General features: G+C 37.6%; 1 non-coding gene across 1 annotated transcript; it reads left to right on the top strand.

Moving 5' to 3' along the window:
- The first annotated feature begins 24421 nt into the window (after positions 1–24421).
- Positions 24422–24528, top strand: LOC141694715 (small nucleolar RNA R71). The gene has a single exon (XR_012564000.1). It is a non-coding gene; the product is annotated as a small nucleolar RNA R71 (small nucleolar RNA).
- The last annotated feature ends 1546 nt before the right edge of the window (positions 24529–26074 follow it).

Here is a 26074-nt window from a genome sequence, read left to right as displayed (position 1 = left end):
AAGTAGCTCTGGTCTCAGGACTTAAACACAATCTGCTGAGTATAAGTCAAATCTGTGACAGAGGTTATCATGTTGATTTCTTTGAAGAACATTATGAAGTTGTGAGTAAATCTACAGGCAAAGTTGTTCTGAAAGGATACAGGCGTGGTAACATTTATGAAGCCAAGCTTTCAACAAGTACTGATGGTTCTGCAATCTGCCTGATGAGTAGAACATCAATTGAAGAAAGCTGGAATTGGCACAAGAAACTCTCTCATTTAAATTTCAACAATATAAATGAGTTGGTCAAGAAAGATCTTGTGAGAGGACTGCCAAAGTCAGTATTTGCTCCTGATGACCTTTGTGACTATTGTCAGAAGGCTAAACAAAGAAAATCCTCATTCAAAAGCAAGACTGAATCATCAATTCTTGAGCCTTATCACCTACTACATGTTGATCTATTTGGTCCAGTAAATGTTATGTCTATTGCAAAGAAGAAATATGCTTTGGTCATAGTGGATGAGTTCACCAGATACACATGGGTGTATTTCTTGCACACAAAAAGTGAAACTGCATCTATCTTGATTGATCATGTCAAACAACTGGATAAATTGGTCAAAGATTCTGTTAAGACAATAAGGAGTGATAATGGCACTGAGTTCAAGAATTTGATAATGGAAGAGTTCTGCAAAAACCATGGAATCAAGCAGGAATTCTCTGCTCCTGGAACTCCACAGCAAAATGGAGTTGTTGAAAGGAAGAATAGAACTCTCATTGAAGCTGCACGTACAATGCTTGAAGAAGCAAAGCTTCCAACCTATTTCTGGGCTGAAGCTGTGTAGACTGCTTGTTTTACTCAAAATGCAACACTCATTAACAAGCAAGGAAAGACACCATATGAGATGGTGAAGAAAAAGAAGCCAAATCTGAAGTATTTTCATGTATTTGGATGCAAGTGTTTTGTTCTTAAGACTCATCCTGAACAGCTATCCAAATTTGATCTAAAAGCTGATGAAGGAATCTTTGTTGGATATCCACTTTCCACAAAAGCCTTCAGAGTCTATAACTTGGGAACAAGAGTGGTCATGGAATCTATCAATGTCTCTTTTGATGATAAGAAGATTACTGGACTTGAAGATTTTATTGATCATGATCAGCTGAGATTTGAAAATGAAGACTCAAATTCTGATACTGAAAATCCTGACAATATAAGTCCTCATACTGCAAACTCTGATGGATTAAACTCTGATGTTATTGAAACTGTGGTGACTACGCCAAAGGAAGATGCACCTATTCAGGGGGAGCATACTCAAGATCTTACCACATCTCAAGAAGCATCAGAACATACATCTGGCTCTTCAAGTTCTGATTCGTCAAGTTCTGATAAGCCAAGTTCTGATAGTACTGAAAATATAAATTCTGAAGAATCCAACTCAGAGAGCATAGTTTCAGGGGAGCATCAGAAAATGAAAATGAAGACAACATGGATCATGGGGGAGCATCCAGTTCTAGAGAAAACCTTCCATCTGAAAGGAAGTGGACTAAATCACATACACCTGATTTGATAATTGGAAATTCTGATGCAGGTGTCAGAACTAGAACAGGTACTTCAAACGAATGTCTTTACAATTCTTTTCTTTCTCAGACTGAGCCAAAGAAAGTGGAAGAAGCTCTTCAAGATGCTGATTGGGTGCAAGCAATGCAGGAAGAGTTAAATGAATTTGAAAGAAACAAAGTCTGGACCCTAGTGCCAAGACCAAAGAACAGATCTGTTGTTGGTACAAAATGGGTATTCAGAAACAAAACTGATAGTGATGGCATAATTAGAAGGAATAAGGCAAGGCTGGTTGCAAAAGGATATTCTCAACAGGAGGGAATTGATTATGATGAAACATTTGCACCAGTTGCTAGATTGGAAGCCATAAGAATATTTTTGGCTTATGCTGCTCACAAAAAGTTTACTGTCTTTCAAATGGATGTGAAAAGTGCTTTTCTCAATGGAGAATTGGAGGAAGAAGTATATGTTGAACAACCTCCAGGCTTTGTAGATTCCAAATATCCAGATTATGTCTACAGGCTTGATAAAGCACTTTATGGACTTAAGCAAGCTCCTAGAGCATGGTATGAGACTTTAGCTCAGTTTCTTCTGGAAAGTGGTTTTAACAGTGGAACTATAGACAAAACACTGTTCTACCTCAACCATGGAAAGGACTTATTTCTGGTCCAGATTTATGTTGATGATATCATTTTTGGGTCTATAAATGACAGACTTTGCAAGAAGTTTGTCAAACTGATGCAGTCAAGGTATCAGATGAGTATGATGGGGGAACTTAGCTATTTTCTGGGCCTTCAAGTCAAGCAGAATGAAGAAGGCACTTTTATTTGTCGAACTAAGTACACCATAAACTTGCTGAAGAAATTTAGAATGCAAGATTGTTCAAGTGCATCCACTCCCATGACCATTACAATAAAACTGGACAAGGATACTGGTAAATCAGTAGATATTACTGATTACGGAGGTATGATTGGCTCTCTACTCTATCTAACTGCTAGTAGACCTGATATCATGTATGCTACCTGTCTTTGTGCAAGATTTCAAGCAGATCCAAGAGAACCTCACTTAAAGCTGTAAAAAGAATATTCAAGTATCTTAAGGGAACAGCTGATCTGGGTTTGTGGTATCCCAGAGAATCAGATTTTAAACTAATAGGTTACTCAGATGCAGATTTTACAGGTTGCAAAATTGACAGGAAAAGCACAAGTGGAAGCTGCCAATTTCTTGGAGGCAGATTGGTTTCTTGGTTTAGCAAGAAACAAAAGTCAATTTCCACATCAACTGCAGAAGCAGAGTACATTGCTGCAGGAAGCTGTTGTGCACAGATTCTTTGGATGAAGAATCAGTTACTGGATTATGGGTTAACATATTTCAAAATCCCTATTTACTGTGATAATCAAAGTGCTATTGCTATGACAGGTAATCCAGTTCAACACTCAATGACAAAACACATCAGCATCAGGTACCACTTCATCAGGGAACATGTGGATGAAGGTACAGTGGAATTGCACTTTGTTCCAACAGATCAACAACTAGCAGATATCTTCACCAAACCATTGTGTGAAGCTACTTTTACAAGATTGGTAAATGAACTTGGAATGGTTTCAGGTTCTTTTTCTAAATCTGCTTAGTTTTGTTCTGATGCATCAGACTTTATGATCAGTATTTATAGAAATTACTCTCTTTGTCTATTCTGTGCTTAATTGAAAACTTGCTTAAGTACTGACTGTTGTCTGATGTAACTTTCTAAACTCTGATAGTGATATGTCTGTTTATGTAACTATTCAATCCTATGAGGATACCTGTGCTAGATGCTGACCTAGTAGTCTTTAATAAACTAGGGATCCCATGTTAGAAGTAATTATTTCTGTGGAAATCTATTGACACAAGCAAATTCTGATATTGAGCTTAGTTGAGTTTACTTTGTCTATCTTATTACTAAGTCACAAACTAGAATATTGCTTCTCATCTGTTAAGTTCTGATGCTAGTAAATCTGTTGAATGTACTAAGTGTTGATAAACCTCTCTTATCAAAAGAAAAAGAAAAGAATCAAGGATTAAAATCAGGTACTCCTTTGAGATCTAGAGTAAAAATGTGGAAGGGACGACCCAAGTGCATTGCTGGTATTAAGTAAATAAGCATCAGAAAAGCAAAATATTTTCTTGGTGACTTTTCACACTCTATGATTACTGGAGAAATACTCTGATAATAGCATAAATTATGATAAGCAGTCGTGACTCACTTACACTGAGAAGCCACTGTACAATGGAATTTAAAAAGATGCACAAAATTAGCACAAAATAGTTGAGGTGGACTCAAGCATGAACTCATTCAATAGTAGGTTTCAGAATAATGACAGGTTTTTAGTAAAGTTTTTAGTTATGCCTTATTTCTAAGATGTACTGAAGTGAATCAGACTTTACTCTCTGTCTGATATTTAGCTTAATGCACACACTAAACACTCCATATGAATGATGAAAATTACTGTGGTGATCTATGTTATTTTAGATGAACAGTTTCTGTGTCACATTGCACAAATTCTGAGGACAAGTTCTGATTGCACGTTCTGATGATTAAGTTCTGAAGAATCTATATCAGAATTTGTGTGAGGACTTACTAAGATAGGCATTCACTTTTCGAAGTTAAGAAATCATGTAATAACCCCAATTTTTGGAAATTTTTGAAACCCTTATGAATAGTGTTTTTGCTGAATGAGAAAACTTTTCATGCCCCACTATGTAGGGATTCTGTTATGGATATTCTGAGATTTTATTAGTACTCTATATGGTATATAAGTGTATGTAAAGATCGTCAGAATCCAATTCCGAACACTTTGATTTTTCCCGGAAATCCACTAGATACGAAAAGAATTGAGTATAAGGTAACAAGATAAGAAGGATTTAAATTAAAGGATTATAAGAGAGGATCATAAAAGGAATATAATATATTGAGAAAGGTTAAGGGAACCTAAGTAATAAGATCCCGGGTATGATCCCTCAAACGATAAACGAAAATGAAAGTTAAGCGAACCGTATAACAGATCAGCGGTCATTAGGCAAACAATTAGGAAGTTAATCAAAGAGATTAGAGGTGATGATGTCATCCAACCAATGGGAAGAGGACAAAGAGGGAAGGATGACACCACATGATGACATAAGCATGACATAGGAGGGAAGGAAGTGTGGTTGAATTATAACCACACAAAATCAAGGTTAATTAGGTAATTAACCTAAAACAACTCAAAATTCAACCAACCAAGCAAACATTTCATTTTTCACCAAACAAAACACAAAAACTCCTCCATTTTCAATGAAGCTTTCGGCTTCTTTTTTTCAAAAATGAAGATCCAAGCTCCACCACTTACTATTTGGCAAGGTATTTATCTAAGCTTCCCCATGGATAGTTACATACTTCCTATAAGTTTAAGCTTCTAATTCCAAGCCAATCTTTTTCTATAAATCAAGGAAGAAGATGGTGAATAGTACTTTCTTGAAATTAATTTTTGTGTTCTTGATTTCTTTGAAAGAACAAGCTTGTAGGAGGCTAGATTAAGGCTTCCATGGGCATTCCAAGGATCTTTCATGGATTAAAAGCTTCAAGGAAGGTATAAACTCCAAACCCTAGCTTTAGTTTTGAGTATTTAGGAATGGTTATGAGTAGTATAGTATATGTGAAGCATGAAGCTTGTTTGTTTAGAGTTTGGGTTGTAGTGGTAGTGGTATGAATGTTGAATCTTGTTGATTTGTTAAAGGAATTAAGTATAGTTTAAATTCATGATGAGAATAACATAAATTGGAAGAACTTGGGGTGTTGGGACTGTTGTAGTGTCTTTTGGATGGATGTTGGTTGTATGAATGAATTGGGATTGATTGGTGATTGATTTGGATTGGTTTAAATTTGGGAAATCGCGTAAACATAGCCGTCGTAATGTCCGATTTACTTTAGACTGCTTTTGTTCATAACATTAGGACCCGAGAACTCCCTGCTAGGTTTTGACCACTGCCATGATTAGATAGTTCATGTTACGAGCTTCGTTTTGATATGTAGTTCGTTTGATTCCGATGTACGGTTTAGGAGAAACGACCGTTTTAAGTAACGGCGTTTCGCGACCGAACCATTACCCCTCGCCTTACTTTGAAACCTTGGTTAAGGACCTTAAATGACTAATTGAGGTAAGAAACATTTATGTAAGGTGTAATAGGCAGTTGGTAAGACACTTGCGAAAGAATCGCCTTAAAACTCGTAATGGTTAATTTATTAAAAATGGTGGAGCCGAGGGTACTCGAGTGACTTAAGAGAATCAGTAAGCGCAAAACAAGCGTTAGAGTGTAAGTTAGTTAAAGTATAGATTTACAAGTGACTTTGGTTTAATTCCAACTTACTTGTTGTTTATAGGTTACCAGACTCGTCCCAAGCCTTTTATCACCCCCAATCGCTCAGGCAAGTTTTCTACCCGTTATACTGTTGTTGTGATGTATACACTTGTATATGCATTATCTTGTAATAGATGCATGATGGTTATATTAGCAAATTCTTGCGATATATTGTAGCATGTGATATGGTACATATGCATGCCTGTTTCGTATTCTTTCCATATATATCTGTTGGTTCAGTTGATAATACCTATGCTAGAGAATAGCGGTAATTTGCATATACCCTTAGTATAGGGACCCAAAGGTGAAAACATTTTCTAAAACCGGGAGTCGAGGATCCCGAGTAGATTTTATATATATATATATTTATATATATATGGTTATAGTTTTCAAAACTATTAATCGAATAAGGTTTATTCGATAACTTTATTTTATTAATGAATATTATCTTGAATATTCATTCGAGGACTTATGACTTCTTTAGATTATTTATTGAATATTACTTGGATATTCATTTGAGGATGTATGACTCCTTTATTTTATTCAATGAATATTATTTATAATATTCATTCGAGGTATTAAGACTCCGCTTATTATTTATTAATATTCTTTATTTTATTAAAGAATAATGTTCGATAATCAAACTTACTTTTGATATTCAAATAAAGATATTACTTTCGTATAAGTATATCTTTGATTATTTACTATTCATTTCAAGTATAAGTTTTCCAACTTCTACCTCAATTATTCTTTATGGGAATAATATTTAAATAATAATATTCAGATATTTCTTTATATTGAGACTGATTTACTTTATTAAATCAGCATGATTCCAAACACTCTTTAAAGTGTTTTCAAGTCTTTAAAATGATTTTCAAAAGTTAGAGCGGATCCCAAAACTCATTTTTATATTTAAGATCTTCCTTTTAAAAAGGGGATTTAAATACTCGCTCAAAACCGGAGGGATCCGGCTCTGTGGTGTATTTTATATTCGCAACAAGGTTGTTGTCTTGATAAAAGAGTTTTTGATTACTTACCCAACACTCGGGAAGTAAAATTCTTGGAACAAGTTAATCCATTAACAGGCATCGCCTGGGAAATATCGGTGAGTTTTCCTTTCCAACTAGATACGACTTCTTGGTGGAGCCGTATCAACAAGTTTCTACTTGGGGAAAGTGGGGATGAGCTTTACGTTTCAGAGTCATGGATTTCATCTGAACTAGGAGTGGCGTAAGTGGTCGAGTAGCGCCGGCCCAGCCTTATTATATTGGCCCAAATGGCCTGGAAGTTCCGCTAAGGCGGTCCATTCCTTAGGAGTTCAGTGTTCGGTTGACAAGTAAATCCGACAGGTTCTCCTCTACATGTAAAAAATGGTGGGGTTGTACTACTACGACTGATCATCGTAAGTGGTCTTCCTGGCGCGGCAAACTCCCGTAATGAGTTCATCATCCAATTGGATATTTCTGCAACACTACCCAGAGCACTTCGATAGAAAGGCTACGGTTGGGCGATTGTTGAGTGTTGGCAGGGTCAAGTTTTCAAAATGATGTTTGCATCAAATGAAGTATCTCATAACTTCATTTTATTTTGATGATATTTTAAAGATTGAATCTATTCAAGTATTATCGTGTAGTCTCATCTATGTGATGAACTTTTGAACTAATTATAACTTGAACGGTGGTAGTTCAAGTAGTATTTGGAAAAGATATAAGTATATTGGAGTATCTTGTAACTTCATCTTTTAAACTTATATCTAGTAAATGATTATCTTATGCATGTCAAAGATTTTCAGAAAAACGTTGAGACAAGGTTAGATATATGAGATCACCTTGCAACGATAGTTTTATACAGTTATAAACTGGAACTCTGTGTATATTATGCATGGAAGAGGACTTCCAAGATTTTGAAAAGTATATATGTATATATACTGAATATTTTGCGACTTCATCGCATTAAGATATCAAACTTGGTTCATTTCTTCTTGACCAAGACTTTCATGAGTACTATGAGAATGCTCATATATTGTAAATCATTATACATATTATTTTGGTGGGCTTGCTGCTCACCCTTGCTTTCTTCTTTCATCACACAACATCAGATAGACAAGGTGAACAAGACCAAGCTCCCAATTCGCGAGCGATCAGGAAACGTTCCGCAGTTTCCTATAGGTGTTGATGTCGCTGTAGCTGAGGTAGGAACTACCAATAGGCTAGGCTTTCAACTTTTGATGTACCAGACTTATGTATCTTTATCAATTGGAATAATGGCAAAGAAATGTAAATTTATTCAGAAACCTGTTTAAGGTGTATTGGCATATAATTGTGGAATAAAACGACTTGTGATTATTTTTGGATATTCATCTCTGAGACTATAACTTGTGGTGTGTGTATTTATTGTGGGGTCACAGAACAGAGTAGTTGATTATTTATTAAGATTGGGTGTTATTAAGGGAAATGGAACTCGTGACAACCCGGATCCTCGACCCCGGATTTGGGGGTGTTACAGAAGTGGTATCAGAGCAAAGCGTTATAAACCTCAGAGATGATGTGACGTTAAGATAATAACTAAGATAATAAGAACTCTTGCCAAGTTCATAGTCGGGCTACCTAACGTAGTACTGACAGTTAAAACCCTTATGGGAACCCTTATAAATATCGTGATAGAAGCGTAGTTCGTTATCGTATATGGTAGCGGGACTCCGAACCCTGAGGTTGAGGAGCAACAACGCGATGATGTTTTATTACTAATTGGGGATCGGATTGTGGATCCGATAGAGCATCCTATTGCAGGACCGGATGATGTTCATATTGAGGATGTAGCGGTTGAGGAGGTTGTCCTAGAAGGGATTGTTGCTGAGGAGGATCCCGTGGAGGATCCTGACAAGAATGAATAAAGGACCACTGAGGAATTGATGACCATGGTTAGGGAAACTACCAGAGGTAGGATTGGCCGGTCACTACCAGAGGTTCGTTCAAAGTTTGTAAAGATAGTAGCCCCTTTAACGCGGCTTACTCGTAAGACTGAGAAGTTCGAATGGACAGAGAAATGCGAGAACAACTTTTAAGAACCGAAGCAAAGGTTGGTGACGTTCTCTATGTTGGCATTGCCGGATGGAAAATGAGATTTTGTGAAGTGTAGTGACGCTTCGCATAAGGAATTAGGGTGCTTCTCATACAGCACAGCAAGGTAATCGCGTACGCGTCAAGACAATTAAGGGAATATAAAATTCGATATCCCCACCCATGAGCTTGGGCTCGTGGTAATAGTTTTGCCCTAAATATTGGAGGCACTACTTGTATGGAGAGAAGTGCGAGATTTACACAAGCCATAAGTGCTCTAGTGCATTTTCATGCAGAAAGAGCTCAACATACGCCAGAAAAGGCGGTTAGAGCTAATCAAGAATTATGATTGGGAGATTCTTTATCATTCGGGGAAAGCCAATGTGGTGGCTGATGCCCTTAGTAAAAAGGAGAGACTCAAGATAATAATGTCTTTGGGAGAGTTTATAAGAGATTTTGAGAAAATGGAAATAGAAGTGAAGGTAACCGGAGCCGGTGCCGAAACGCTGTTTGAAATTGCAATATAGCCCGAATTATCGAAAAAGATCATATTGTGCCAAGAAAAAGTGAGGAATGAAGGCAGAGAGTCAATGACTGGAGAAGAGATTAATACCAAGAAAGATGATAAGGGAATAACGAGGTATTCCTACAGAATTTGGGTTCCAAACGTTTAAGAGCTTAAGGACTGGATCTTAGATGAAATCCGTAGCTCGAGGAATAAGATTTAGGGCAAACCCCGAATGTGATAGTCAGGGAGGTTTCCATTAAGAAAGAAGGAGCCCATAACATAATGAAGTGGAAAATAAGGATTTTAACGTATAAGATAACCCCAAGTATGGGAGAAGGATGAAACATTTCATACTAAGGAAATAGAAAGTCGAGTAAGGAAAGAAGACCCGAGATGGTACTCCTATACGACAATTTATGGACCTGTCTAGATAGAACTTAGACTATTATCCCCAACCACCACCCCGAGGAAACAATGCGGTGAGAAATTCTTTCAGGACCTTTAAGTCGCTAAGCTCTCAGAGTTCCAAGGAACAAGCTGACCCAGTCGAGGCAAGAGCCTGGCTAAAGGAAATACAGGAATCAATTGAGATTCTAAATGATTGACGAATCACAAAAGAGTGTTTTTGTCATTTACCCTCCTAAGAGAGAGACCACCCGCTGGTGAAAGACCAAGGAAGGCACGGAGCAAGAGATTACAATAAACTGATTAAAGTTCAGTCAATTGGTTTCAGGAAAGTACTTCCCAAGGTTATGGAGATAGTGTAAAAGCTTTAGAGCCAGAACAAAGGCGGACGAGTATGATGAATTATGAATCTAAGTTGTAAAAGTTGTCAAGATTCGTTCTGAGGACACGAATCCAGAATGACGGGATGTTTGAAATCAATACTTATGTTGTGTTGGTTCATGAAATAAGGATAAGAGAAAGGAAAATAAAAAGAAACTGAAGTGGAAAGGAATATAAAGGCAATAGAGTTTGAGGTATGATAAGGGAGTTGGGTATGAGGAAACCCTAAAGACTCGTAGCAATAGAAATAGAAAAGTATGCATTCGTCAGGATGAGGGTGATTCCCCATGAGTTAAATTGATGGTTGAGGGCATAAGAGATACATATATTTTATCCCCTGTAAGTTGGGAGGATTCGAGGAAACCTTGAGATAATTCGAAGGATAAATAATGAGACGCAGATAGACTGAAGAGACAAGAAAGTAAGAAATTAAGAAAAATTGGATGAAGGAAGTGACCTTCAAGAAGGTGAAGTGTAAGACCAGTGGCATGATACCCCGAAAGGGAGACGCCAGGTATGAAAGATATCCCAACATTGAGATGTCTGTTGAGATAAACAACAAAAGTAAATAAGGAATTATTAAGAAGAAGTTCGCGTTGAACATGACCAATATCTTCCAGAACATCCTTGTTATCGTTACCAGATTAGGCAAGAAAAGCGGATAACCGTTGTTATCTTTTGGAGGCCATATTGATTAACCTCATTTGGAATACAGATGTTATTGTGAAATTAGGCATATACTATCGAGGTGGGAATGATTGATTAAGACACCCTTATCAGGGATATATGACTTGAATTATCCATGGAAGGATGCATGTACCTTTTTAAAGGTGGAATTAAGGATAGAACATCGGTAACTTAAAACGAATCATAGGGGAATGCATAAAGGTTGGCATTTCACCCTTAATAGGGATAGTATGAGTTTTGACAGTATGAATTGGAAAGGATTAAGGTAATAACAACCTTTAAGAATCAGTGGAGATTTTTTTTTCCAGAAGTACATAGACAATAATTCTGGTATTAATAAATGGTATGTTGATATGCCTAGTATCTAGGGAATACAGGAGGAACGATTCAAGGATAACCTTAGAGGTTTTACAAGGAAAAAGGTAAAATTCAAAATTCTCAAGAATAGAAATGTTGATAAAGAAAATATGACGTAATTATAATGATGCCAAGTGGGGCACGTGTTAAACCACGAGAAAGTATGGATCGAACCAGTAATGGTCGAAATTGTTCAGGGTAATTAGGACTTAAGATAAAAGATGTTCTAATTATGATGAGAGTCAGTCATGACAGTGATTAACCTCTAAAGACTGAGGCAATAACTTATGGAAAAATGGTGATATTTTTTTTCTCACCACATTTTAAGGAAAACATCTTCACATAAGCAGTGATTGAAATGAGGTAGAAAATTTATTTGGAGGTGGTTAAAATGACATTGACTGTAAGGGAATTTTACTATCAGGAAAGGCCAAAGTGGTGGCCGACACTTTAAAGGTAAGAGGATAATTATAGGCGCTTGTGCCAAAGGAATACAGTGATGATGGTTAAAGCTATACAGATTGTATTATGGTTTGGAAGATTGACATTCCTTCTGATGACTGTGCAATACCCAACCGTAATAGTAGTTGGTAAAGGTTTAATTCGTGTAATCGCCATGAACGGGCTATCTATCTCAGAAGGTACTACCTTGAGAATAATCCAGGACCATATTTCAAAAAGGACTAAACGAACCTTGAGTTAAGTCTTCTATTTAAGGCATACGATTAAGAATGGTATTCACCTGCTATCGTTGCTTTGACTGAAACTCTTCTGCAATTTTATCAGCTTCATGTCATGTATGTATGTCAGGATCAGGAGTGTTCTTCATGAATCAGGAATGGTGATTATGTTACCTCCTTAGAAGGATTTGATACGATATGTATGGACTCCGTATGGTTAGATATTAAGATTTCATGGAACGTGAATGACGACAGTAGGTCAGTAGTGGACCATAGTAATGCAGCAATGATTCTGCGAGTAATGAGCTGATTACAACCGTGAGAGTTGTATTGGAATGGATGTTGAGATTGAGTACCACTAATCGGGTCGTGGTAGTGTATAAGTTATTATTGATAGACTAATTAAGTAGAGTATCTACCTATTGAATATTTATTCCCTCTTATGAAAAGAGAGTCGTATTACTATATGAGGAAGGTTGCGGTGCAAGCATAGGATTCTAGAACGATGATGTCTAGAATGAGATCCCAGATTCGATTTTCGATATCGAGGGAGTTTCAAAGGTGATTGTGTATAAGCTCGAGGAAGAGCATGGGTCCATAGAATGATGGACGGAATAGCAAAAATATTTAGGCATGTGAAATACGATGCTATAATACTTGATGTTGATATAAATACATATATGTTTTGTTCTCCTATGACAGACCTCTATAGTTCAGAGGTAGATTCCAAGCCAGATATTTTATGGCAATAATTTTTTTTTTTACGTATATACAATTCTCTTCAGTTCGTTCTTTTCTCTTCTTTTCATTTCATATAAACTGAGAAGAACAACCCTTCCAGAAGGGGATGTATTGCCGAATGACTATCTATCTGTGTGATAGAAGTCGAGTAGGATACCAGCTATTGTTTAATTGCTTGTCAAGTACTAAAGGCTGGCCACCTTCTGTACTAACTATGCGATATAACAAGTGTTCTTGATCAGAGTGATCTCCCAACAAATTCCTTTACTTCTATATGATTGATCAAATTTTGGAAAATAGAAACAGCTGAAAAAGGAGTAATAAAGTTGTGGTAGTATTCAGAATGGAAACACATTTGTGATACTAAGGTTGACGTGGTTATTAAAAGGTTATAGAACGCTAACGAGCAAAAGTGTAACCAGTATAATATTATGTACGGAAGATAGTAACGACTACGAACTGGAAAAGGATGGGTAGTGAGAAGCAAAAGCTATAACACTAGAAGCTATAATGAGAGTCTGTGCAATAGACTTGAAAGAAATTGGAATGATCACTTAACACGGATTGAGTTTTCTTACGATAATAGATCGTATGTCAGGTATCGAGATGTCGTCTTATGAGATCCTTGAGGGAAGAAAATGTCGATCTCCCTTATGTGAGGATGAAGTTGTAGAGCGCAAGATGCTCGGACCCGCAGTAGTCCAAAGGACCAGGGATATAATAGATCTAATCCGAGGACAACTAGTAGTAGCCAGGAAGGACATAAGGAGTATGTTGATTTGACACGAAAGGACAAGGAATAGGAAGTAGGGGACCTAGTGTTGTTATAGGTATTTCCTTGGAAAGGAAGGATGAGGTTCGGAAAGAAATGAAAGCTAAGTCCACGAATTGTTGGACCCTTGGATATATTAAGACGTATTGGGAGGATAGCATATGAGTTAGCCCTAACCCCGAACATGTAGCAGGTCGTAACGTGTTCCACGTATCAATGTTAAGGAAGTGTAATTCAGATGCCAGATAAATAGGGGCATATGAGCGCATAGACATGCAACCCGACGTAACCTATATGGAGCAACCAGGAAGTGTTATAGAGTGAAAAGGAACAAGTGCTTAGGAGAAGGATTATCAAACTAGGCAGAGTTTGGTGGTGGGACCACAATGTGGGAAAATTTACTCGAAAGTTAGAAAGTGCAATGCTAAGAGAGTATCCCTATTCATTTTCTATCTGATTCCGGGACGGAATCCTTTTAAGGAGGGGAGACTGTAATAACCCCAATTTTTGGAAATTTTTGAAACCCTTATGAATAGTGTTTTTACTGAATGAGAAAACTTTTCATGCCCCACTATGTAGGGATTCTGTTATGGATATTCTGAGATTTTATTAGTACTCTATATGGTATATAAGTGTATGTAAAGATCGTCAGAATCCAATTCCGAACACTTTGATTTTTCCCGGAAATCCACTAGATATTAAAAGAATTGAGTATAAGGTAACAAGATAAGAAGGATTTAAATTAAAGGATTATAAGAGAGGATCATAAAAGGAATATAATATATTGAGAAAGGTTAAGGGAACCTAAGTAATAAGATCCCGGGTATGATCCCTCAAACCATAAACGAAAACGAAAGTTAAGCGAACCGTATAACAGATCAGCGGTCATTAGGCAAACAATTAGGAAGTTAATCAAAGAGATTAGAGGGGATGATGTCATCCAACCAATGGGAAGAGGACAAAGAGGGAAGGATGACACCACATGATGACATAAGCATGACATAGGAGGGAAGGAAGTGTGGTTGAATTATAACCACATAAAATCAAGGGTAATTAGGTAATTAACCTAAAACAACTCAAAATTCAACCAACCAAGCAAACATTTCATTTTTCACCAAACAAAACACAAAAACTCCTCCATTTTCAAGGAAGCTCTCGGCTTCTTTTTTTCAAAAATGAAGATCCAAGCTCCACCACTTACTATTTGGCAAGGTATTTATCTAAGCTTCCCCATGGATAGTTACATACTTCCTATAAGTTTAAGCTTCTAATTCCAAGCCAATCTTTTTCTATAAATCAAGGAAGAAGATGGTGAATAGTACTTTCTTGAAATTAATTTTTGTGTTCTTGATTTCTTTGAAAGAACAAGCTTGTAGGAGGTTAGATTAAGGCTTCCATGGGCATTCCAAGGATCTTTATGGATTTAAAGCTTCAAGGAAGGTATAAACTCCAAACCCTAGCTTTAGTTTTGAGTATTTAGGAATGGTTATGAGTATTATAGTATATGTGAAGCATGAAGCTTGTTTGTTTAGAGTTTGGGTTGTAGTGGTAGTGGTATGAATGTTGAATCTTGTTGATTTGTTAAAGGAATTAAGTATAGTTTAAATTCATGATGAGAATAACATAAATTGGAAGAACTTGGGGTGTTGGGACTGTTGTAGTGTCTTTTGGATGGATGTTGGTTGTATGAATGAATTGGGATTGATTGGTGATTGATTTGGATTGGTTTAAATTTGGGAAATCGCGTAAACATAGCCGTCGTAATGTCCGATTTACTTTAGACTCCTTTTGTTCATAACATTAGGACCCGAGAACTCCCTGCTAGGTTTTGACCACTGCTAATGTTAGATAGTTCATGTTACGAGCTTCGTTTTGATATGTAGTTCGTTTGATTCCGATGTACGGTTTAGGAGAAACAACCATTTTAAGTAACGGCGTTTCGCGACCGAACCATTACCCCTCGCCTTACTTTGAAACCTTGGTTAAGGACCTTAAATGACTAATTGAGGTAAGAAACATTTATGTAAGGTGTAATAGGCAGTTGGTAAGACACTTGCGAAAGAATCGCCTTAAAACTCGTAATGGTTAATTTATTAAAAATGGTGGAGCCGAGGGTACTCGAGTGACTTAAGAGAATCAGTAAGCGCAAAACAAGCGTTAGAGTCTAAGTTAGTTAAAGTATAGATTTACAAGTGACTTTGGTTTAATTCCAACTTACTTGTTGTTTATAGGTTACCAGACTCGTCCCGAGCCTTTTATCACCCCCAGTCGCTCAGGCAAGTTTTCTACCCGTTATACTGTTGTTGTGATGTATACACTTGTATATGCATTATCTTGTAATAGATGCATGATGGTTATATTAGCAAATTCTTGCGATATATTGTAGCATGTGATATGGTACATATGCATGTCTATTTCGTATTCTTGCCATATATATCTGTTGGTTCAGTTGATAATACCTATGCTAGAGAATAGCGGTAATTTGCATATACCCTTAGTATAGGGACCCAAAGGTGAAAATATTTTCTAAAACCGGGAGTCGAGGATCCCGAGTAGATTATATATATATATATATATATATATATATTTATATATATATGGTTATAGTTTTCAAAACTATTAATCGAATAAGGTTTATTCGATAACTTTATTTTATTAATGAATATTATCTTGAATATTCATTCGAGGACTTATGACTCCTTTAGATTATTTATTGAATATTACTTGGATATTCATTTGAGGATGTATGACTCCTTTATTTTATTTAATGAATATTATTTATAATATTCATTCGAGGTATTATGACTCCGCTTATTATTTATTAATATTCTTTATTTTATTAAAGAATAATGTTCGATAATCAAACTTACTTTTGATATTCAAATAAAGATATTATTTTCGTATAAGTATATCTTTGATTATTTACTATTCATTTCAAGTATAAGTTTTCCAACTTCTACCTCAATTATTCTTTATGAGAATAATATTTAAATAATAATATTCTGATATTTCTTTATATTGAGACTGATTTACTTTATTAAATCAGCATTATTCCAAACACTCTTTAAAGTGTTTTCAAGTCTTTAAAATGATTTTCAAAAGTTAGAGCGGATACTAAAACTCATTTTTATATTTAAGATCTTCCTTTTAAAAAGGGGATTTAAATACTCGCTCAAAACCGGAGGGATCCGGCTCTGTGGTGTATTTTATATTCGCAACAAGGTTGTTGTCTTGATAAAAGAGTTTTTGATTACTTACCCAACACTCGGGAAGTAAAATTCTTGGAACAAGTTAATCCATTAACAGGCATCGCCTGGGAAATATCGGTGAGTTTTCCTTTCCAACTAGATACGACTTCTTGGTGGAGCCGTATCAACAAGTTTCTACTTGGGGAAAGTGGGGACGAGCTTTACGTTTCAGAGTCATGGATTTCATCTGAACTAGGAGTGGCGTAAGTGGTCGAGTAGCGCCGGCCCAGCCTTATTATATTGGCCCAAATGGCCTGGAAGTTCCGCTAAGGCGGTCCATTTCTTAGGAGTTCAGTGTTCGGTTGACAAGTAAATCCGACAGGTTCTCCTCTACATGTAGAAAATGGTGGGGTTGTACTACTACGACTGATCATCATAAGTGGTCTTCCTGGCGCGGCAAACTCCCGTAATGAGTTCATCATCCAATTGGATATTTCTGCAACACTACCCAGAGCACTTCGATAGAAAGGCTACGGTTGGGCGATTGTTGAGTGTTGGCAGGGTCAAGTTTTCAAAATGATGTTTGCATCAAATGAAGTATCTCATAACTTCATTTTATTTTGATGATATTTTAAAGATTGAATCTATTCAAGTATTATCGTGTAGTCTCATCTATGTGATGAACTTTTGAACTAATTATAACTTGAACGGTGGTAGTTCAAGTAGTATTTGGAAAAGATATAAGTATATTGGAGTATCTTGTAACTTCATCTTTTAAACTTATATCTAGTAAATGATTATCTTATGCATGTCAAAGATTTTCAGAAAAACGTTGAGACAAGGTTAGATATATGAGATCACCTTGCAACGATAGTTTTATACAGTTATAAACTGGAACTCTGTGTATATTATGCATGGAAGAGGACTTCCAAGATTTTGAAAAGTATATATGTATATATACTGAATATTTTGCGACTTCATAGCATTAAGATATCAAACTTGGTTCATTTCTTCTTGACCAAGACTTTCATGAGTACTATGAGAATGCTCATATATTGTAAATCATTATACATATTATTTTAGTGGGCTTGCTGCTCACCCTTGCTTTCTTCTTTCATCACACAACATCAGATAGACAAGATGAACAAGACCAAGCTCCCAATTCGCGAGCGATCAGGAAACGTTCCACAGTTTCCTATAGGTGTTGATGTCGCTGTAGCTGAGGTAGGAACTACCAATAGGCTAGGCTTTCAACTTTTGATGTACCAGACTTATGTATCTTTATCAATTGGAATAATGGCAGAGAAATGTAAATTTATTCAGAAACCTGTTTAAGGTATATTGGCATATAATTATGGAATAAAATGACTTGTGATTATTTTTGGATATTCATCTCTGAGACTATAACTTGTGGTGTGTGTGTTTATTGTGGGGTCACAGTACAGAGTAGTTGATTATTTATTAAGATTGGGTGTTATTAAGGGAAATGGAACTCGTGACAACCCGGATCCCCGACCCCGGATTTGGGGGTGTTACAAATCATGTTCTGATAACTGTTAAGTTCTGATATAAGTCTAAGTTCTGATATTAAAATCTGATCCTTTAGGGAATAACACAAGACCCTTAGGATCGGGCTTACCACCATACCACTCCACAATGTTCAATATAATCGAACTATCAATAGCCGAACTAGAGAGCTGAAGCTGCTCATGTATGGCCCATCTAACACAAACTGCTGCACACAACTTCGTCACTATGGATGCATAGGGTATAGAACCCGTAGTGCTCCCTCTCAAAAATATTAGAATACTATGGTGAATAATCCTACTAATGTCCACATAATCACCCTTCAGAATAACCCACAATAAGCATGCTCGTTCCATAGTAACCTCATGCATATGAGAAGATGGAAAGATATTAGCACAAATAAAGGCATTCCAAGCGCGTGCGAACCTGTTCATATAAGAAGCAGGAAATGTTGCATAATTAGTTGTGCCCCTCTTGAGCTTCCATTGAGTCTTCGGCACACATAGAGTAGCAACAATCAAATTCAAATCAAAATCCTCCGGAGTCTTATCATTCCAAATCTCCTGATCGGGATTTCTCGCGGGTTGCTCAATCACTCTCCTAATAGCATCAACACTATACTCCACTGTCATCCCTCGCACCACCGTGAACCCATTCTTCTCAGCCTTCGCGTTCGCATAGAACTCGTGAACAACACTCATGGGCACAACAGCGGGTGCCTCGCATAAAGGAACCCGACCCATCTCCAGAATCATCTCCAACAACTTACCATCCTTCCCCAATGGCAGAAAACATCTCTCCTTGATGATAGGCTTCGAGAGAAGCCTCGTATACTCTGATTCAGCCTCGGGAGTAGAAAACCTCGGCCTCACACCACCCGCACTAGAAGAATTGGTGAGGCTGCTGCTTACTTGTGTTCTTTGTCTCTTGGGTGCCATTGGAATTGAGTAGAGAGAATAAGAGTTTGTCTTTGAGAGAGAATTTGTGTTTGAGAAATTTGTGAAGTGGTGAAGAAGTTTGTGTATAAGTGTATGTATTTATAGGAGGGGAAAAGAGAATTATATATGGAATAAGTGGGATTTGATTATGGGAATAGTGGGAATAATGGATTTGATTTGGAGAGGGATATTTGGGATGTGGGAGAGTAATTTTTGGGTAGGAATTGATTTTGTAGCGAAAATCCCGTTTTTCCTCTTCAAAACTGCTATTTTTATTTTTCTGAGTCGGGACATCGGCGCGGCCGCATGCTAGGACAGCGCGGGCGAGCTCTACTTCTGCCAAATCGGCGCGACCGCGCACTAGATCTGCGCGGGCGCGCCTGGCCTCTGAAGTTGGCCCTGATTTTTTTTGTTTTTCTGATTTTTTTTATTTTCTCTTTTCTTATTGCTTCCTCTACTTACTAATGTACAACAAACTTGGGTTTCCTCCTAAGAAGCGCTTGCTTTACATCGTTAGCTTGACGTAGAAATTCGAGATCAAATGGACAACAAAACGGCACTAACCACCTCATGGTTTGCTGTGTCACCATAGTAATGCTTCAATATCTGGCCATTTACCATGAATGCTTGGCCCAGATCATTCTCAAAAATCTCTACCGCTCCATGTGGAAACACAGTTTTGACAACGAACAACCCTGACCATCTTGACTTCAACTTTCCAGGAAAAAGACGGAGACGAGAGTTGAACAAAAGAACTTGTTGCCCCGACACAAATAATTTGAGCACTAGACCCCGATCGTGCCACCTCTTGACTTTCTCCTTTGACATTTTGTTATTCTCATAAGCTTGAAGTCGAAACTTGTCGAGCTCATTTAATTGAAGCATCCTCTTCTTACCACTTGCATCCAAATCCAGATTCAATTTTTTCAAAGCCCAATACACTTTATGCTCTAGCTCCACCAGCAAATGACACCCCTTACCATAAACCAACTGATACGGTGACATTCCTAATAGAGTCTTGTACGCTGTTCGATACGCCCAAACAGCTTTATCAAGCTTCAAAGACCAGTCTTTCCTCGATGGACACACAACTTTTTCCAAGATGTGCTTGATCTCTCTGTTAGACACCTCAGCTTGCCCAATTGTCTGAGGATGATAAGACGTAGCAATGCGATGATTCACATTATACCTTTGCATCATAGTGGTGAACTTGCGGTTGCAAAAATGCGACCCCTCATCAGTGATTATGACTCTTGGAGTTCCAAACTTTGTGAATATCTGCTTGTGAAGAAAATTAAGCACCACTTTTGCATCGTTCATTGGCAATGCCTTAACTTTAACCCACTTCGACATATAATCAATTGCCAACAAGATATACTGATTATTACAAGATGAGACAAATGGCCCCATGAAGTTAATTCCCCAAACATCGAAGACTTCGATCTTGAGAAGCACATTAAGAGGTATCTCATCCCTTTTGGACATATTACCCACACATTGACATCGATCACATTTCAAAATGAACTGATGAGCATCTTTAAACAAAGTTGGCCAAAAGAAACCTGCTTGAAGAAGACGAGCTGCTATGTTTTCTCCACCATAATGTCCTCCATAAGTCGTTGAGTGGCAATCTCGCAAGATCCCCCCCCGTTTCGCTGTAAGGAATACATCTCCTGATGATTTGGTCAGCTCCTTGGCGGAAAAGGAATGGCTCATCCCACATATACCACTTCACTTTATGTAGAAACTTCTTCCTTTGAGCTGGAATCAACTGTGGAGGCATAACGTTACTCACAAGGTAGTTCAAAATATCGGCGAACCACAGTTTCTCTGCTTGCACTCCAAATAATTGATCATCGGGAAAAGATTCATTAATTAAAGACTTATCTTGTGAAGTAGCAATTGGATCCTCTAACGCGAGAGATGATCAATGACTTGATTTTCAGTCCCTTTTATGTCCTTGATCTCTAACTCAAACTCCTTAAGTAAAAAAACCCATCGAATCAACCTTGGCTTCGAGTCCTTTTTTGAGACGAGATATCGAATTGCAGCGTGATCAGTGAAAACTGTCACCCTCGTCCCAAGTAGATAAGATCGAAACTTCTCAAAACCATAGATGATAGCCAAAAGTTCTTTCTCAGTAGTGGTGTAATTCAGTTGAGCACCATTCAGAGTCTTACTAGCATAGTATACTACATGAAATATGTTGTTCTTGCGTTGCAAGAACTGCTCCAACTGCATAATCGCTTGTATCACACATCATTTCAAGGGGTTCAGACCAATCAGGTGCAGTTATGACAGGTGCCATAATCAAACTCTTTTTCAATGTCTCAAAAGCAACAAGGCACTCGTCATCAAACTTGAAAGGAACGTCTTTCTCTAGCAAATTGTACAATGGCTTTGAAATCCTTGATAAGTCCTTGATGAAACGCCTATAGAAACCCGTGTGACCAAGAAAACTGCGAATTCCCTTAACATAAATTGGTGGAGGAAGATTTTCAATAACCCCCACCTTGGCTTTGTCCACCTCAAGACCCTTACTAGAAACCTTGTGACCAAGAATAATGCCCTGGCGCACCATAAAATGACATTTCTCCCAATTGAGAACCAAGTTGGTCTCAACACACCTCTTGAGAACATGTCCAAGATTCTGCAAGCATTCATCGTAAGAAGTTCCAAAGATGAAGAAATCGTCCATGAACACTTCTACGTTATTTCTAATCATATCAGAGAAGATGGTCATCATACATCTCTGAAAAGTAGCTGGTGCTCCACATAGCCCAAAAGAAACTCTTCGAATAGCAAAAGTACCAAAAGGACACGTGAATGTAGTTTTCTCTTGATCTTCTAGAGCGATACAAATCTGATTATAGCCCGAATAGCCATCCAGAAGACAATAGTAATCATGCCCAGCCAATCTATCCAGCATCTGATCAATAAAAAGAAGAGGGAAGTGATCCTTCCTTGTAGCTTTGTTCAGCTTCCTATAATCCATGCAAACTCTCCACCCCGTGACTGTTCGTGTAGGAATAAGCTCATTCTTCTCATTTGCTACCACAGTGATACCACTTTTCTTTGGCACACATTGAACTGGACTCACCCATAAACTGTCAGAAATAGGATAGATGATCCCTGTATCTAGCCACTTAAGGATTTCCTTCTTCACAACCTCTTTCATTATCGAATTTAACCTTCTCTATTGCTCAACAATAGGATTGCTTCCTTCCTCTAGTATAATTTTGTGCATACAATAAGAAGGGCTAATTCCTTGATATCTGCTATAGTCCAACCAATTGCCGATTTGAACTCTCTAAGAATTCTCAAAAGCTTCTCCTCTTCAGTACCTGAAAGGTCAGATGCAATAATAACAGGCAAAGTAGATGCATCACCTAAAAATGCATACCTCAAATGTTCAGGTAAAGGTTTAAGCTCAAGAGTAGAAGCTTCCTAAATAGATGGCTTGAGGCACTTTAGAGAAATTTTCAACTCCTCCAATCCAAGAGATTCAAAAGGCATATCCATCTTTCGCTTCCAGGGAGAAGCATTCAAATATTGCAAGTGCTCATCACTTTCGTCATCTTCACTATCAGAATTCCCCAATAAGGATTTCTCTAAGGCATCGGACCTTAGCAATCGATCGAGTTCAGAATTATCCACAGTATCGACCATTTCCACCTTAAAACACTCCTCATTTTCCAGTAGGGAATTTCATGGCATTGAACACATTAAAAGTTACATCTGGATCCACCACTCATATGGTAAGCTCACCCTTCTGCACATCTATCAAGGTTCGGCCAGTAGCCAAGAAAGGTCTTCCCAAGATTATGGGGATTTTCTTATCCTCCTCGAAATTAAGAATTACAAAATCAGCAGGGAAAATGAGTTTATCCACCTTGACCAAAACATCTTCCACAATACCTTGCAGATATGTAATAGAATGATCGGCCAACTGCAAAGTCATGTATGTAGGCTTTGGATCAGGCAAGTCTAACTTTTTGAAGATTGATAATGGAATTAGATTGATGCTAGCTCCCAAGTCACATAGACACTTATCAAATGATACCTTTCCAATGGTGCAAGGAATAGTGAAGCTTCCAGGATCTTTAAGCTTTGGAGGTAATTTCTGCTGCAACACCGCACTGTATTCCTCCGTGAGAGCAACGGTCTCTAAGTCATCAAGCTTCACCTTCCTAGAGAGAATACCATTCATAAAATTTGCGTAACTAGGCATTTGTTCAAGAGCTTCAGTGAAAGGTATGTTGATGTGAAGTTTCTTGAACACCTCCAGAAACTTCGCAAACTGCTTATCTAGTTTCTTTTTCTATAGCCTCTTAGGAAAATGAGGTGGAGGATAGATCTGTTTCTCCCCTGTATTACTCTCAGGAGGAGTGTTCTCAACAATAGTCTTCCTTGGCTCCAATTCAGCTTCCTTCTGCACTTCTTCTTCTTCAGCCTCTACTTCAGAATCTGGAGTCTTAGCTTTTTCAGGATTTTTAACCTTACCAGACCTCAATGTGATTGCTCTAACATGCTCCTTAGCTTCCTTCATGCCTGAGACTTCAATATCGCTTGGAAGCGTGCCAGGTTGTCGAATCAGTAAAGCATTAGCAATTTGTCCGATTTGATTCTCCAAGGTCTTGATAGATACAGCTTGGCTCTTGCACATGAGCCTCAACTCCTCCAATTCAAATTTTTTATTAGCTTGAGGTAACTACTGAAGTTGAAGTTGTTGCTTCGGGACATATTGCGGTTTCTGAAAACCAGGAGGGTTATACTGCCTTGCTGTGTATGGCTGATAAGGTTGTTGCACCGTATTCTGATTGTTGCTCCAGCTAAAGTTAGGATGATTGCGGTTGTTTGAATGATAAGTGGCTGGAGCTTGTTGTTGTGATATTTGAAAATTTCTTACAAATTAAGCGGATTCGCTAGAAATAGCACACTGCTCAATTTCATGGGCACCAACACAAAGCTCACAGACACTAGTGATTTGATTAACTCCATAATTATTCAAAGTGTCCACCTTCATCGTCAAAGCCTTAAGTTGGGCAGCTATAGCAGTTGCTGCATCCAACTTCAGAATTCCTGCTACTTTTCCCCGAGTCAGTCTCTGGGAAGGATTCTGGTATTCATTAGCAGCCATCAGTTTAATCAATTCATAAGCTTCATTGTAGCTCCTAGCCCACAAGGCTCCTCCTGATGCTGTATCGAGCATTGGTATAAAATTAGCACCCAATCCATTGTAGAAACAGTTTATAATCGTCCAATCAGGCATGCCGTGGTGTGGGCACTTCCTTAATATATCTTTTTATCGATCCCAAACCTCACACAGAGATTCTCCAGTTTGCTGAGAAAAATGAGTAGGAGCATTCCTGATTGCAGCAGTCTTCGCCATAGGGAAGAATTTAGTGAGAAACTTTTGAGCAAGATCCTCCCATGTGGTGATAGACCCTGGTGGTAGAGAATGTAAACATCACTTTGCTTTATCCCTTATAGAGAATGGAATTAGTTCCAGCTTGATAGCATCTTCAGTCAAACCATTGAACTTGAAAGTGTCGCAGATCTCAATGAAATCCCTGATGTGCATGTTGGGGTCTTCAGTAGGAGAACCCCCAAACTGAACTGAGTTATGTATCATCTGAATCGTGCTTGCCTTGATCTCAAAAGCGTTAGCCGAAATGGCTGGTCTGATGATGCTTGACTGAATATCATTGATCTTAGGCTGAGAATAGTCCATCAAAGCCTTAGGAATTTCTCTGCTTGATCCCCCATCACTACAAAAACTGGTTCCTCCATTTTCTCTTCTTCTTTTACCTTCTCTTCGTCCTCAGCAACTTCTCTTTGAACCACTACAACATCTTCCTCAGCTTTATCCAGAGTTCTCTTACGAGACCGCGAATGCCTATGCATACACGCTCGCTAGAGTACCTGAAATAAGACAAGAAAACAAATAAGTAACAATGTCCAAGTCAATGAACTTTAACGATCACTGATGACAAACACATAAACAAAAAGTTAACACTGTAGTCCCCGGCAGCAGCGCCAAAAACTTGTTAGTCGCTAAACACGCGCTAATAATACACGCAAGTATACGCGTTCGCAAGTAATATAGAATTATTTCTAGTTCGCTCCCTGTAAGGCATATGTCATAGCCTATTTGTATATTCGAGGATTTAACTCAACTCAAATAAGAATGTAATAAGTAAATAGTGGATCTACTGTCAAAGAGATCTCGCTAAGTAACATCTGTCAAAGGATTCAGAAACAAGGTTCATCTACAGACTTGAGGAATTAATTCACTGGAAGAAGTTCAAGAAATTGATCAAGCCTCAGTGATATAAATCAAGGTTGTGAATTTAATCAAGTGACAGAGATCTCGTCAGGGTATCAGATAATTACAAGGATTTAATCTGAAGAAAATCAAGTATCAAAGTCAAGACATGAAGAAACATCACAGACGTTAGTCACTCATGAACTAGACAGTACATCGAGTGTCAACATTGAAGTGGTGGAATTAATTCATAATTCTCAGTGATTTTCAGAAGATTTTCAGAAGAATGGTTGTTGCTCAAGATTAGTATTAATTCTCTATTAATTAATTAAGTCATATAATTTAATTAAGAAAATAAATTATATCTGCAAAGATTAATTTATTGATTAATTGAATTAATTGATTAATTAATTCTGAATTAATATTAAGGATTTTCAGAATTTTAATTGGATTAAAATCTGTTTTAAATCAGCAAGACAATTGAAAATGAACTAGCATGACAATCTGGATTGTCATACCGATTGTCATGCCAGGCCATTTTCAATAGTCTCACCGAAAGTTACACTGGGAGGAGGATTGTCTTGCTAGTTCATTCTGATAGTCTTGCTAGTTCATTTGATTATCATACCGAAAGTCTTGCTGAGCTAACAATATT

Source organism: Apium graveolens, chromosome 10, assembly GCF_009905375.1.
Source record: "Apium graveolens cultivar Ventura chromosome 10, ASM990537v1, whole genome shotgun sequence".
Lineage (NCBI taxonomy): Eukaryota > Viridiplantae > Streptophyta > Magnoliopsida > Apiales > Apiaceae > Apium > Apium graveolens.
This window is presented reverse-complemented; position numbering and strand designations above follow the sequence as displayed.